The 14824-nt window shown below is 43.5% G+C and overlaps 1 long non-coding RNA gene across 17 annotated transcripts in view; it reads right to left on the bottom strand.

The window, feature by feature from the left end:
• LOC114603819 (uncharacterized) overlaps positions 1 to 14824 on the bottom strand; it is a 110590-nt gene that overhangs the window by 67530 nt on the left and 28236 nt on the right. For 13 of the 17 annotated variants that reach the window (XR_013394205.1, XR_013394210.1, XR_013394218.1 and 10 more), the window contains one exon: positions 870 to 925. This is a non-coding gene — a long non-coding RNA (uncharacterized LOC114603819). The remainder of the gene's footprint in view (positions 1 to 869; positions 926 to 14824) is intronic. The other 4 variants (XR_013394211.1, XR_013394212.1, XR_013394213.1 and 1 more) reach the window with 1 other exon arrangement.

The following is a 14824-nucleotide window of genomic DNA, read 5'->3' as shown; positions in this document are numbered from 1 at the left end:
CCCCCCACCCCCATTCAGCAGCCCTGGAGCGTGGGGCATGGGCGCACAGCCTTCCCGTTGCTCCAAAGCTGCAGAGGGAAGCCGAGGCTGCCGGCAGACGAGCGAGGCTCTCCCCACCTCCCCCATTCAACAGCCCAGAAGCACGGGGGATGGGCGCACAGCCCTCCCGTTCCTCCAAAGCTTCCCGGGGCTGCAGGGGGAAGCCGAGGCTGCCGGCAGATGAGCGCAGCTCTCCCCTCCGCCCCCATTCAGCAGCCCAGGAGTGTGGGGCAGGGGCGCACAGCCCTCCCCTTGCTCCAAAGCTTCCTGGGGCTGCAGAGGAAAGCCGAGGCTGCCAGCAGATGAGCGCGGCTCTCCCCTCCGCCCCCATTCAGCAGCCCAGGAGTGTGGGGCAGGGGCGCACAGCCCTCCCCTTGCTCCAAAGCTTCCCGGGGCTGCAGAGGGAAGCCGAGGCTGCCGGCAGACAAGCGAGGCTCTCCCCACCTCCCCCATTCAACAGCCCAAAAGCGCGGGGGATGGGCGCAAAGCCCTCCCGTTCCTCCAAAGCTTCCCGGGGCTGCAGGGGGAAGCCGAGGCTGCCAGCAGGGGAGCGCGGCTCTCCCCCCCCCCCATTCAGCAGCCCAGGAGTGTGGGGCAGGGGCGCACAGCCCTCCCCTTGCTCCAAAGCTTCCTGGGGCGGCAGAGGGAAGCCGAGGCTGCCGGCAGGGGAGCGCGGCTCCACCACCACTACCAAAGACCAGTCCAAGAGTGTGCCGCACTCCGACGATTTGGCCCCAGGGACCACACATTCGCTCCATAGGACGCACAGACATTTCCCCTTACTTTTTAAGAGTAAAAAAGTGCGTCCAATGGTGCGAAAAATACGGTACCTTCTGTGAATAATGATCGTTTGGCTTGACTGCAGAGCCACTTTGCTTTCAGTCTTCTTCATGTGTAGGAAATGGATGATGAAAAGAAAAAGAAAATTATTGTGACTGAGGGAAAATATACATTGCCATTATTTTTTAAAAAAAAATTAAAATGAAACATCTGGAAAGGATTTTTACTACTGCCATGCCAAGTCTGAAGCTTTTTGATTTGTTTTAATCAGAAAATGACACCTCTGGAGAATACGGACATGTTGAAAATGCTTAGCTCCTCGAGTCAAGCGATGCAACTGTGTCAGGAAGGGAAAGGGCAATCTCATTACTCGCACGCTGCAGAAAAGGTCAGAGAGGTCCAGCTGAGACTGACAGGTTCTGATATAGGGTGCCATCCATAACCCGCTGAAGTCAATAGCAAAACTCCCAGCTATTTTAATGGGACTTAAAGTACCCCCGCCCCTTGTATATTTTAGGAAATCCATTTACGTGGTTTGGTCAGGGGGGTTTTCTTGCTTTCTTTATTTTTTGCAGCACACACTAACCAATAAACTAAATCCAAATTATCTGCTAGCCTAAAATGGAGCAGCTGCTTGTTTTATATTGATGTTCAACACCATGTCATATTATTGCATTTTACAACCAGGAAGTCATTTTCTAGCTAAACAGCTACATTTCTATGAAGTCTTTTTTTAAAAAAACACACCCAAAAACCCCTAACATATGCACAGAAAGGCAAAACTTATGATGCTGTTAAATTTGGCACTTTTTTTTTTTTTTTGGAGGCTTCAATACAGAACAGATATCAATCAGTATAAAGAGGTTTTTTAATTTAGATTTTCCTTTTGTTTCAACTTATTAAGTTTGTAAGTTGCTGTCAATCTTTTAACTGGCATAATTCAGCATTTAATTCAAATGAAGAATTGGGGAGAATTGGAATCCTTTTGAATGGCTCTTCTCATAAGTTTGCCAGTTGCCATGGTGATTACATTAATAATCTCTGTATAATTGTATGACTATCTGTGGGATAAGCATCAGCACAGAGGCGGCAGTGACACAGCAGAGATAGCTGCCAGTGGTGATCAAATACCACCAGGGGATCATTTTTTTTTAACAAATCTGGTAATAAGGGCAAAGGAATATGAAAGAAGGAACGAGGAAGCATGGAATATAATATGGAACAATGGACTGTGCAATGCACAGGAAAGATAAAAGAATTAACAGGAAGAATGAAGGCTAATAAAAAAAAAAGGTCTATAAGGGGACAAGTAAAAGTTCTAGTGGAAGAATAGGAGAGGCATTGCCTGAAAGCAGAAATATGGGTAAACACGGAGCAGATCTGAAGATGAAAAGTGTGAACATGTAATTACAAGAAAGGGAGGTGCCTTGAGATAGATCAGTCAGCGACTCAGTCTCTATCGCCAAGGACAAAGATAACTGCACTGGCTGAAACAGACTTGGCAAACTTAGTCTGCTCAGAAGTGTGCCCACTGGCTTGCCCAGTCCCATGGCAATCAGCCATCCGAATGACTGCTCCTTCCCTGATCTTTGAAACGAGAGGGGGGGACAGATGTCAAGTGTTGGGACAATGCCAGCTTACGCCAAACCATGAGCTTCAACCATGGTAACACTTGCTGGGGAAACTCAGCCAGATGGGCAGGGTATAAATAATAAATTGTTGTTGTTGTTGTTGTTGTTGTTGTTAACCTGAATGCTTTGCAACAAGATTTATTTATTATCATTTATTTATTAGGTTTATATACCTCCGCCCCCCCGCCTTCATCCAAAGATCTCAGGGCAGTTCACAAGACGGATACACAAGATGAAAACCCGAATAAATAGTCAAAACAAAAACAGCAAAACAATAAGGTCCCACAAGCACATTTAAAAGGCCTTAGAACATTAATCATCCAAAGACCGGGATATATATATCCAAAGATATATAATGAATGTGCCAGACAAACCTCCCTGGGGAGAGCATTCCATGAAGGGGGAGCCACAGCAGAAAGGCCCGTTCTTGTGTTATCACACCCTCCAGACCTCTCTTGGAGGAGGCACACAAAGGAGGGCCTCAGAAGATGATCTCAGGGTCTGAGGAGGTTCATATGCAGAGAGGCAGTTCTTGAGGTATTGTGGTCCTAAGCTGTTTAAGGCTTTATAGGTCAAAACCAACACTCTGAATTGGGCCCAGAAGCTAATTGGCAACCAGTGCAGTCGGGCCAGGATTGGTGTAAAATGCTGAAATTGTCTTGCTCCGGTGAGCAACCTGGCTGCCGAATTCTGTACCTACACATTAAAGCCTTTTTCAAAAACTGCATTGGGAGTATGAGTATTGCATCCACCAGTGAGGACCGGGACAGAAAATCTGAAAAAAAAGTATGTAGATATAATTAATGAGAGCAATTCTCATTATGTAGTTTGTGTGAGGTTTTATTCTTTCCCAGTGGGCACTGAAGTAAAAAACAGAAACCTAACCTAGGTAGTTGTTCTATCTAAAACAGGCTCAATCTGAAGAGCCAAGTGTGGCTCCTTTCAGAATGTCCAGCAAAAGATTGGATGCAAAGAATCAACATCTTGATCCCATTGATGTACTCTCTTATGTCATCTACACACCCTCTTAAAACATAGCAGAAAATGGGAGAGTGTCAAGTATTTTTGGACTGTCCACTGATGTTTTCAGCACAATTAAAAGCTGGCTCTGAACAGTAAATTGTTCCTACAGAACATCTAAGCGTGTGAACTGCTGCTGCTGCTTGTTGCCCTACACAAGATGTTTGACATCTGTAGAATGAATTAGCTTTGCTTCAAAAAAAAACACTGACAACATTCATATGAATCTAAATTCAAGAAATAGATGCATTAATATATTACATGATGAGTATAAATGTGACACTTTCTTGTATTGGCCTATAACCACAAAAGAAGCTAGCAGTTAAAGCTCAGTTAATGTTTGAGATGATTTCAGCAAAAAGGATCCATCACTTTTATTTACAAGCTTGTATTTTGGCAGCTGTTACTTAAAATGATGTAGATAACATAGCAGGGACATTTTTCAATTCTTAAGGGCTCATAAAGATCCTTAAAGACCTTCTGGCAAGTCTTCAGAAGCTCCACATACTCTCCGGAAGCTTCCAAGAGCTTCTTATTCTTGAATTTCTAGTTATGGACACAGAGGCTTGCAGCATCTACTTAGGCAGTTCTGGTTCTCTTAAAAGGCAGAGGAGCCTTGCCAGAGAAAAGTTGGCAATTCTGTGGAATGAGCTTTTCTCCATTTTTATGTTCATTTCTGCCATTATTAGCTCTGACAGTTTGAAGGGCATCCAGACAACTGTACAGAAGGCTGCTCTTCTGCTTTATTGGATCACAGAAATTTCCAGCAGCAAGAGAGGTAGTAAGGCCAAATTTAAGAGTAGAGCTTTGCCAAACACCAGTCCCTTAACAGTAATAACTGTTTAGGAAACGTATTTTAAAAGAAGAAAGGGGGGGGGGAGAAACTCTTGCAGTAAGCATTTCTAACAAGAAAACGAGTGGTTGGCATCCAACAGCCAGCTTTGATAGGGTAGAAAAATGGACCTCTACTTATTACTACCAGTTGACTGTGTAACTGCTTCTCCGTCAATTTTCTCCTCCTACAGAACTCCTGTGTTTTTGACAGTTGGCCAACAGGTGAGCATTTATTTAACAAGGGAACTTTTCCCTGGCATGGCAATAAAATTATGAAAAATGCTTTGTCTGCTAAGCAATGTCAGGTGAAGCAATGTCAGGCTGCCATTAAAAACACAGGAGCCCTCCTGTCAGAGAAGAATAGGAAGCAGTACCTCTTTTGTCACACAAAATGTCCTTTGCAGTATGCAGTTTAAGAAACAATACTTTATGCAATATAAATCACGTAATGGGAAAAACTCATTCCAGTAACACAGTTTCTGCTGCACATGGAAGCTGAACACCACATCACTAGAGAAGTAGAGAGGAAGGAGTAGAACTTACAGAATATAAGGATAGGGACTAGGCTCCCTGGTCAGAGAAATCTTCAGGCAGGAAGCTCAGTGCACTAGCCAATACGAAATCTGCCCAGATGCCCTCAGGATTCTGGAGATACAATCTTCACTTTCACTACTGGGGACTAGAAACTTGCACAGCTCCATACTGTAATCTTTATTGTTTGTTTGTTTGTTTGTTTGTTTGTTGTTGTTGTTGTTTTGACCATCATGGTCATATCAACAGCAGAAAAAATATTAATTTTTTATACACTGGTACTATATCATAATCATATCTCATAATTTATTTTATGTCTCTATATATCTTACTGCCATGGATAGACTGATTAACAAAAGATCAGTGGAACCAGGGCCAGATGAAGACATTTATCTGCCGGGGCTGAAGCAGTATTTGATATCCCTGCTGCCACCACACCTCTACCCTTAAATCATGGTAATAGGAGACAAGGCAAACCTATTTGTTTTTTTGCACCTGAGGCAGGAAACTCCCCGTCCCTGGAAGTGAAAATATAATAAAAATATTGTATAACTAATAATTTTATGCCCTTTCATTATATTAAACAAACAAACACCCCAAATCAGCTGCCTTGAGAGAGTTACCTCACTGTCTAATAGCAGGGCTGACCCTGAGCAGAGCTAAGTGCTCACGCCAAACCCCAAATCTGCAAGAAGAAATAATACGCAAAGAGGTTGAAACAGTTGGACCAATGCTCTTTTAAATCTAAGCAAGACATGTAATGTTTGAAAGCTATATGAAGGCAAGTAAACATCAAGAAACAGACCTCCTGTCATGATGCAACTCGAAAAGTGTTTTACAAATATTTATGTATGCCGATGCCCATACTGGTTGTTGGAACATAAGAAGAGCTCTGCTGAAACAGTCCAAAGGCCTACGTAGTCCAGCATCCTATTTCTCAACTGTTGTTAACCAAATGCCCATGGGAATCCCACAAGGAGGCCATGAATGCATTAGTGCTCTCCCACTCCTGATTCCCAGCAACAGGTATTTGGATGGGTGCTGCTTCTGAACCTCACCACAGCATATACATGAAGAGTAGTCATGGATAGCCCAGCCCTCCATGACTTGGCCCAATACCCTTTGCAAGCCATCGAAGGTGGTGGACATCACAATGTCTTGTGACACTATAGGTTACTAAACGCTGTGTGAAAAAGCACTTCCTTGTTTCTCTCCTGAATCTCCTGCCAATCAGCTTCCTGAACTAGTTTTAAGAGAGAGGAAGAAAAACATTGGAGTAATGATTTATTCCCCTTATTCCCCCCTCTTTCAGTAATGATGTTGCATGTGAATATAGCATGTTTACTTTGGCCTATGGCTTCTCGCCATAAACTTGAACACTATTTGCAAACTGTTTTCAAGTCGATCTTTGTTTAGTCATCACTGTGCAGATGTTGATGATAAGGCAAAGAGCTACAAGTCTCTGTTCATCAATGTAACAGAGCAGCATTTTGTATTATTAAGATCCCTTACTAACACACGCTATGCAGCCAACATGCTTCCCCCACCCCAGGCACAAAAGGTGTAGGTTAACAAAACGCCCAATTACCAATTCACAACAGACACAAATTTTTAAAGGTCTATCTCCATTAAAGAGGTGGTGGTGGTGGAGCTTACATTGTTTCTGGAAGGCGAGCAGTAGACCTCTCTGGGGAACTGCTTTCATGGAATCAGAATCAGAGTTGCTGCTTTATTTCTACTATTGTTGTTATTATGTCATGTTTTTCTTGGATTGGATTGTGATTAAGTGTTTTATAGCTTCTAAACGCTGCATTTCATTTCAACTGCCCAAGGTCAGAAAAGGCAGCTGGTGACACTTTGGAAAATAAGAAGACTGCTGTGTAGTCCTGAGCACCTTCTATCTCCAGAGCAGACAGGGACTTAAGCAAACTCCTCTCAGACAATCGGAACAGGACAGTGTGGGAATATGTGTCAGGAAAAGCTAACGTAAGATATTTCTCAGTTGGACAGATCCTTTGCCAAATTTCTGCCCCTTTGGGGAAGTTTCCTCTGCACTTCAAAAAACAAATTATTCAAAACAATGTCAGGGGGAAAGAGAACAGGGCTTTAATGAAATGCACACAGCCCTATCCCCTTCTTAGCCACATCAGCTTCCCTGGTAGACAGTAGCTAAGAAGGTGTCAGAAAAGAGGGGAAGGTTCCCTTCATGCTGTCCTGTAACTTGAATGTGGATTGTTTTCTCACTTCAGCCTCCTTCAAGCACTCTTCTCCATGCAGTTGCAATCCCTTGGAAGACAAGAGGGATGTCATGCCCACTGCCTCTCCTCCACTGTCATGCCCCCATCTGCTCCTGGCCACACTTTGCAGGGGATGGTTTAAATTGGGGAGCTTGCTCTTACATGCATAGCCCCTCGCTCCAATTTTGAGCCTTGCATGGCTTCACTCTCATCCTCTGTGCACATGATCTGAGTGGAAGCTCACCTCCTAAACTGGGAGTGGATGAGGCCTTGCCCCCAAGTCACTGCACGTTACAGGTGCATGGCATGTGCACTTGTGAGCATGACCTTGATATTTACGGAGATTTCCTAGCCACTATATAAGATAGAAGGGATGCGGGTGGCGCTGTGGGTTAAACCACAGAGCCTAGGGCTTGCTGATCAGAAGGTCAGTGGTTCGAATCCCCACGACAGGGTGAGCTCCCGTTGCTCGGTCCCTGCTGCTGCCAACCTAGCAGTTCGAAAGCACGTCAAAGTGCAAGTAGATAAATAGGTACCGCTCTGGCGGGAAAGTAAACGGCGTTTCCGTGCGCTGCTCTGGTTCACCAGAAGCGGCTTAGTCCTGCTGGCCACATGACCCGGAAGCTGTACACCGGCTCCCTCGGCCAATAAAGCAAGATGAGCGCCGCATCCCCCGAGTCGGTCACGACTGGACCTAATGGCCAGGGGTCCCTTTACCTTTACCTTTATATAAGATAGAAGCTCAGAAAGCTGGAAGAATGTGGCCAAGTGATCAGACACAAGACTATTGCTGCCCATTCATCACCTTCATCTGCTCTCCCAGTCCTAGTCTTGGCTGGAAAACAGAGTGGAGCAGAGGGATGGCATGTGATGCTGATGAATCTTCTGCTACAGCAACCTTTGAAGGAGACAAACCACTACATAAATAAGGAGTACTCGCAAGCATACATTGAGCTGCAAAGCTGATAGGAGATTAGTGCAAAACATCTGGAGGGCACCAGCTTGGAGGAGTCTGGTAAGGAGCCTGAGATGCTCAATGACTTTTGAGATACTCGGTAGCTCACAGGACAAGGGCCAAAGTTATCACAAGGAAGCATTTCCCAATCCTATCATGCATCTGTATATTATTATTACAAGGGCAAATGGTTTGAGTTAGATTTTGGCTCACTAAGACAAAGATCTGGACATGTTTTATTAATTTCACGCAGCATCACTTGGCAATGTACCAATACATTTTAGAAGAAATCCAGAAGGCTGGACAAGGGTGACATGTTTAAGATGTGAATCTGAAAATAAAAACAGTTATAAGGAAGCTACCTGACTGAAACAAGTAAACTGCATTAGCACAGCAAGCCACAACATGCACTGAAATCTCTTGTTGTGATTAATTTTGCTATTGATGAGTGTCTCTATAGAGAGAGTTCTGTAGTTTAAACCAAGGAAAACATATTTCTCAGCAGCTACAATGACACAGATTTGTGTTAATCAGCAGCAATGTTTCGATGTGTGGAAACAAAATATATTCTGTGCAATCACATAAATGTTTTCTTGCAACAGTATTTTCTATATTAAAAAGCTATTCTATGCCGACATTTTGGTTCTCTTCCAAATGGTTTGCAGAAGGCTGGGTGGGGAAAGTGCATAAATTATAATGATGCACAGGGTTGTTCCACACATTACGTTAGGGAATTGCATGCTTGACTGTGAACTTTGGCTCCAAGACTACCTTTAACTCTTGCCATGGACCAAATTGCAGCATCAACAGCCATGTTAGATTCCTAATGGTTCATTGGGCTCTGGCAGCACAATCCTATGTAAATTTACTCAGCAGGATTTACTCCCAGTTAAGTTCATACACAGTTAGCCTAGCTATAACTTTCACTAGACTTTGCACAACTGCCATTCAGAGAGGTCTGGGGAGCTGCACTTCATAGTAGTAACAGAATACATACTGTTTATACAGCAACCACTAATCATTCTTGTGCACTTCCATTCCACATAATGGCCTGGTTCACAAGTCACAGCAGGCCATGTCATGGTTTGGCATGAATGATCAAGTGTGTGGGATCCCGAATTCAAAACTGGGGCGTCTTTGAGTCCTTCTTGGTCCTCCTGCCACTGAACTGCGCTGGTTGGTTTGGCTTAGCATGTTGTTCAAACCCAGACTCATGATTCAGCTCTCCTGGACAAACCACAAGCCATAAACCATAGGACAAATCCTGGTTACAGGTCAAGACGAGGAGAGCAAAACTATGAGCCCAGTTTCAGATTACACACTAAGTCAAACCATAGCTCAGAACAGCAGCAGAGCAACTGGGGGGAAGCAAAAACGCCACAATCTCCTCTCCTGGAGTCTGTACACTTGTGTGTTCATGCTGAGCCATGTTTTGGCTTAGAATGACATGTGAACCAGTCCTAGGAAAGCTAATCAGTAGGGCTGCATTATTTAGTCAAGAATTGTCTTGGATTTCTTGATCTGAAAACTGACGATCAATTAAAAGGGGTGCTCAATTAATTGAGAAGCATGTTCATTAAAAGCAAAACATGGTCATCATTTTAAATAAAAGTACTTATAAAAACTGTGTTGGCAGACTGCCATCTTAGAAGAGTTATTCCTATTTCTCTCACATACAGAAGAAAATGTCTAACATGGTGCCTATTATGACACATCCATAATCAAAGAATAAATATTTCCCTACCCTGTTTCAGAACTACTCGATACCATATTCTAGGAGAATTAATGAGGGGGGTTCCTGTCCCAAACTCCATATTTACATCTATCCTCTATGCTCCGCACTTGTTCTGCCCAGATAGTTTGACTTTGTTGTTGTTGTTGTTGTTTAGTCGTTTAGTCGTGTCCGACTCTTCGTGACCCCATGGACCAGAACACGCCAGGCACCCCTGTCCTCCACTACCTCCCGCAGTTTGGTCAAACCCATGCTAGTAACCTCGAAAACACTATCCAACCATCTTGTCCTCTGTCGCCCCCTTCTCCTTGTGCCCTCCATCTTTCCCAGCATCAGTGTCTTCTCCAGGGAGTCTTCTCTTCTCATGAGGTGGCCAAAGTACTGGAGCCTCAGCTTCACGATCTGTCCTTCCAGTGAGCACTCAGGGCTGATTTCCTTAAGAATGGATGCGTTTGATCTTCTTGCAGTCCATGGGACTCTCAAGAGTCTTCTCCAGCACCATAATTCAAAAGCATCAATTCTTCGGCGATCAGCCTTCTTTATGGTCCAGCTCTCACTTCCATACATCACTACTGGGAAAACCATGGCTTTAACTATACGGACCTTTGTTGGCAAGGTGACATCTCTACTTCTCAAGATGCTGTCTAGGCCTGTCATTGCCCTTCTCCCAAGAAGCAGGCGTCTTTTAATTTCGTGGCTGCTGTCACCATCTGCAGTGATCATGGAGCCCAAGAAAGTAAAATCTCTCACTACCTCCATTTCTTCCCCTTCTATTTGCCAGGAGGTGATGGGACCAGTGGCCATGATCTTCGTTTTTTTGATGTTGAGCTTCAGACCATATTTTGCGCTCTCCTCTTTCACCCTCACTAAAAGGTTCTTTAATTCCTCCTCACTTTCTGCCATCAAGGTTGTGTCATCTGCATATCTGAGGTTGTTGATATTTCTTCCGGCAATCTTAATTCCAGCTTGGGATGCATCCAGCCCAGCCTTTCGCATTATGTATTCTGCATATAAATTAAATAAGCAGGGAGACAAAATACAGCCTTGTCGTACTCCTTTCCCAATTTTGAACCAATCAGTTGTTCCATATCCAGTTCTAACTGTAGCTTCTTGTCCCACATAGAGATTTCTCAGGAGACAGATGAGGTGATCAGGCACTCCCATTTCTTTAAGAACTTGCCATAGTTTGCTGTGGTCGACACAGTCAAAGGCTTTTGTATAGTCAATGAAGCAGAAGTAGATGTCTTTCTGGAACTCTCTAGCTTTCTCCATAATCCAGCGCATGTTTGCAATTTGGTCTCTGGTTCCTCTGCCTCTTCTAAATCCAGCTTGCACTTCTGGGAGTTCTCGATCCACATACTGCTTGAGCCTTCCTTGTAGAATTTTAAGCATAACCTTGCTAGCGTGTGAAATGAGTGCAATTGTGCGGTAGTTGGAGCATTCTTTGGCACTGCCCTTCTTTGGGATTGGGATGTAGACTGATCTTCTCCAATCTTCTGGCCACTGCTGAGTTTTCCAAATTTGCTGGCATATTGAGTGTAGCACCTTAACAGCATCATCTTTTAAAATTTTAAATAGTTCAGCTGGAATACCATCACTTCCACTGACCTTGTTATTTGCAGTGCTTTCTAAGGCCCATTTGACTTCACTTTCCAGGATGTCTGGCTCAAGGTCAGCAGCCACACTACCTGGGGTGTACGAGACATCCATATCTTCCTGGTATAATTCCTCTGTGTATTCTTGCCACCTCTTCTTGATGTCTTCTGCTTCTGTTAGGTCCTTACCACTTTTGTCCTTTATTATGGTAATCTTTGTACGAAATGTTCCTTTCATATCTCCAATTTTCTTGAACAGATCTCTGGTTCTTCCCATTCTGTTGTTTTCCTCTATTTGTTTGCATTGCTCGTTTAAGAAGGCCTTCTTGTCTCTCCTTGCTATTCTTTGGAAATCTGCATTCAGTTTCCTGTATCTTTCACTATCTCCCTCGCATTTTGCTTGCCTTCTCTCCTCCGCTATTTGTAAGGCCTCGTTGGACAGCCACTTTGCTTTCTTGCATTTCCTTTTCATTGGGATGGTTTTCGTTGCTGCCTCCTGTACAATGTTACGAGCCTCCATCCATAGTTCTTCAGGCACTCTGTCCACCAAATCTAAATCCTTAAACCTGTTCCTCACTTCCACTGTGTATTCATAAGGGATTTGACTTAGATTGTATCTTACCGGCCCAGTGGTTTTTCCTACTTTCTTCAGTTTAAGCTTGAATTTTGCTATAAGAAGCTGATGATCTGAGCCACAGTCAGCTCCAGGTCTTGTTTTTGCTGACTGTATAGAGCTTCTCCATCTTTGGCTGCAGAGAATATAATCAATCTGATTTCGATGCTGCCCATCTGGTGATGTCCATGTGTAGAGTCGTCTCTTGTGTTGTTGGAAAAGCGTGTTTGTGATGACCAGCTTGTTCTCTTGACAGAACTCTATTAGCCTTTGCCCTGCTTCGTTTTGATCTCCAAGGCCAAACTTGCCAGTTGTTCCTTTTATCTCTTGCCTCCCTACTTTAGCATTCCAATCCCCTATAATGAGAAGAACATCCTTCTTTGGTGTCACTTCTATAAGGTGTTGTAAGTCTTCATAGAATTGGTCAATTTCAGTTTCTTCAGCACCAGTGGTTGGTGCATACACTTGGATTACTGTGATGTTAAAAGGTCTGCCTTGGATTCGTATCGAGATCATTCTATCATTTTTGAGATTGCATCCCAGTACAGCTTTCGCCACTCTTTTGTTGACTATGAGGGCCACTCCATTTCTTTTACAGGTTTCTTGCCCACAGTAGTAGATGTGATGGTCATCCGAACTGAATTCACCCATTCCCGTCCATTTTAGTTCACTGATGCCCAGGATGTCAATATTTATTCTTGCCATCTCATTTTTGACCACCTCCAACTTACCCAGGTTCATGGTTCTTACATTCCAGGTTCCTATGCAATATTTTTCTTTACAGCATTGGACTTTCCTTTCGCTTCCAGGCATATCCGCAACTGAGCGTCCTTTCGGCTTTGGCCCAGCCGCTTCATCAGCTCTGGATCTACTTGTACTTGCCCTCCGCTCTTCCCCAGTAGCATGTTGGACGCCTTCCGACCTGAGGGGCTCATCTTCCAGCGTCATAACTTTTATATGCCTGTTGTATTTGTCCATGGAGTTTTCTTGGCAAGGATACTGGAGTGGTTTGCCGGTTCCTCCTCCAGGTGGATCACGTTTGGTCCAAACTCTCCACTATGACCTGTTCATCTTGTGTGCCCTGCTTGGCGTAGTTCATAGCTTCTCTGAGTTCTTCAAGCCCCTTTGCCACGGCAAGGCAGTGATCCATGAAGGGGCAGTGATCCATGAAGGGGAGTTTGACTACACATGGCTATTCATGAGGAAAGTGGTGCCTATATAATTTAAGTTGGAATCCAAAGTGATGCAGGGTATAGAGTACTGGGTTTGGGCTTAAGGAACCCAGGCTTCAAATCTTAATCACCTGGAGCATTCTCTATGTGTTTACGGACTAGTCGCTGTCTCTAAGCCTAAACTACCTCACAGGTTGCTATGAGGTTAAAAGGGGAGCATGCCATCCTTGGGAGAAGATTGGAGTTAAATGATTAGATTACCGGTACTTAAAACTCACATGAGTAATCCATTTGGATTTCTTACCCTGTTTCTGACTTTTATAAATGTTTTATTGGGTTCCCCCCCCCCTTCACAATACAATGAATAAAAAACAATAAAAGTGGGGATATTAGCAACACATCATAGCATTTTGTAGTGCAGTATCATACAGTTAAGGTAAGTAGAATCAGAATAAATAAAAAGGGGGGAAAGGGGTTTGGTGGGAGAGGGTACATGGGTATGAGATTTCCACAGCAGAGAACAAGGCAACTGATTTTCTCCCCTTAAGGGTAACTGGAAAGTAAAGGTTAAGAAGAAGAAACATGAAGAGAGAACATTTAATGCATTGTTTGAAGGGTGTCTGTTAACTTTTTGCTCCATTATTCATTTTCATTTACAATTTTATTTAAAATGCTTATTTTGACATGCTTTGAAATGCTTCAGTACTGCCATAACTGAAGCTGAAACAGGGATTTTACCAGGCAAACAGAGATCTGGCAGTTGTAAGAGTGACTGAATGGAGCATTTAATTTTCAAAACTGTGATGTTTTCAATAATGATGGGGGGGAAACAAAACAGACAGTACCCATTCAGACTTCTCTTTGAAAAGTAGCATGCAGGGTTATCAAAAAAGCAAGAGCATCTGCTTTGAAAGGGAGAGAAATCATTAAAACCTTATCTTAAGGAGAGGAAAGTCATCTTCAAAGGTCATTTTTACAGAATATGCTACCAACAGGCAGGTTTCTAAAAATAATACAACAGCTAGGATCACTATCACACGTTTCATTTTGCAGAAACTAATGCTGAACAACCCTGATGGTATTCTGTTCTGCTCAAATGCTCTTCAATTTGCCATCTAGAAGAACCAACTTGTTAAACAGAAACTGTTGCAAATAAAAGCCCAAAGGATCTATCAGATTGTCTGTTTTGTTTTCTAAAGGCAGCTGCTTGTTTATACAGAGAAGGTTTGTAAAATATTTGAATATACAATGCTATTCAGTGTAAATTCTATGACTTTCTGCGTAAGTCAGGCTCTGAATATTGAAATTCAGGCCCAGCTGTGTCCATGGGTGAGCTGTAAAATCCAGTCCAATCTAGAAGCCTTTGGGAAACCTTTGGCCATCCAGATGCTGCTGAACTACAACTCCCATCAGTCCTCCCAAGCATGGCCAATGGCCAGGGCTGATATGAGTTGCAGTTCAGCAATATCTGGAATGCCAAAGGTTCCTCACACCTGCTACTGTATAGGAAAGTTTGGGCTGGCTGCTTCAAATCAATATTTGAAAATAATTTCATCATCACCACACACACAAAAACCACTGATTCCTTGGTTTTATGAGGTTCTAATCTACAGCCTCCAAGGTCCCATTGGTTGATTGGCTACCTGCATTAACAGCTTTGGTTAAGAAATTGGGAAGAAGGGATA

Source organism: Podarcis muralis, chromosome 9 (assembly GCF_964188315.1).
Source record: "Podarcis muralis chromosome 9, rPodMur119.hap1.1, whole genome shotgun sequence".
Classification (NCBI taxonomy): Eukaryota; Metazoa; Chordata; class Lepidosauria; order Squamata; family Lacertidae; genus Podarcis; species Podarcis muralis.
Note: the sequence above shows the minus strand (reverse complement) of the source record. Positions and strands in the feature narration are given on the sequence as shown.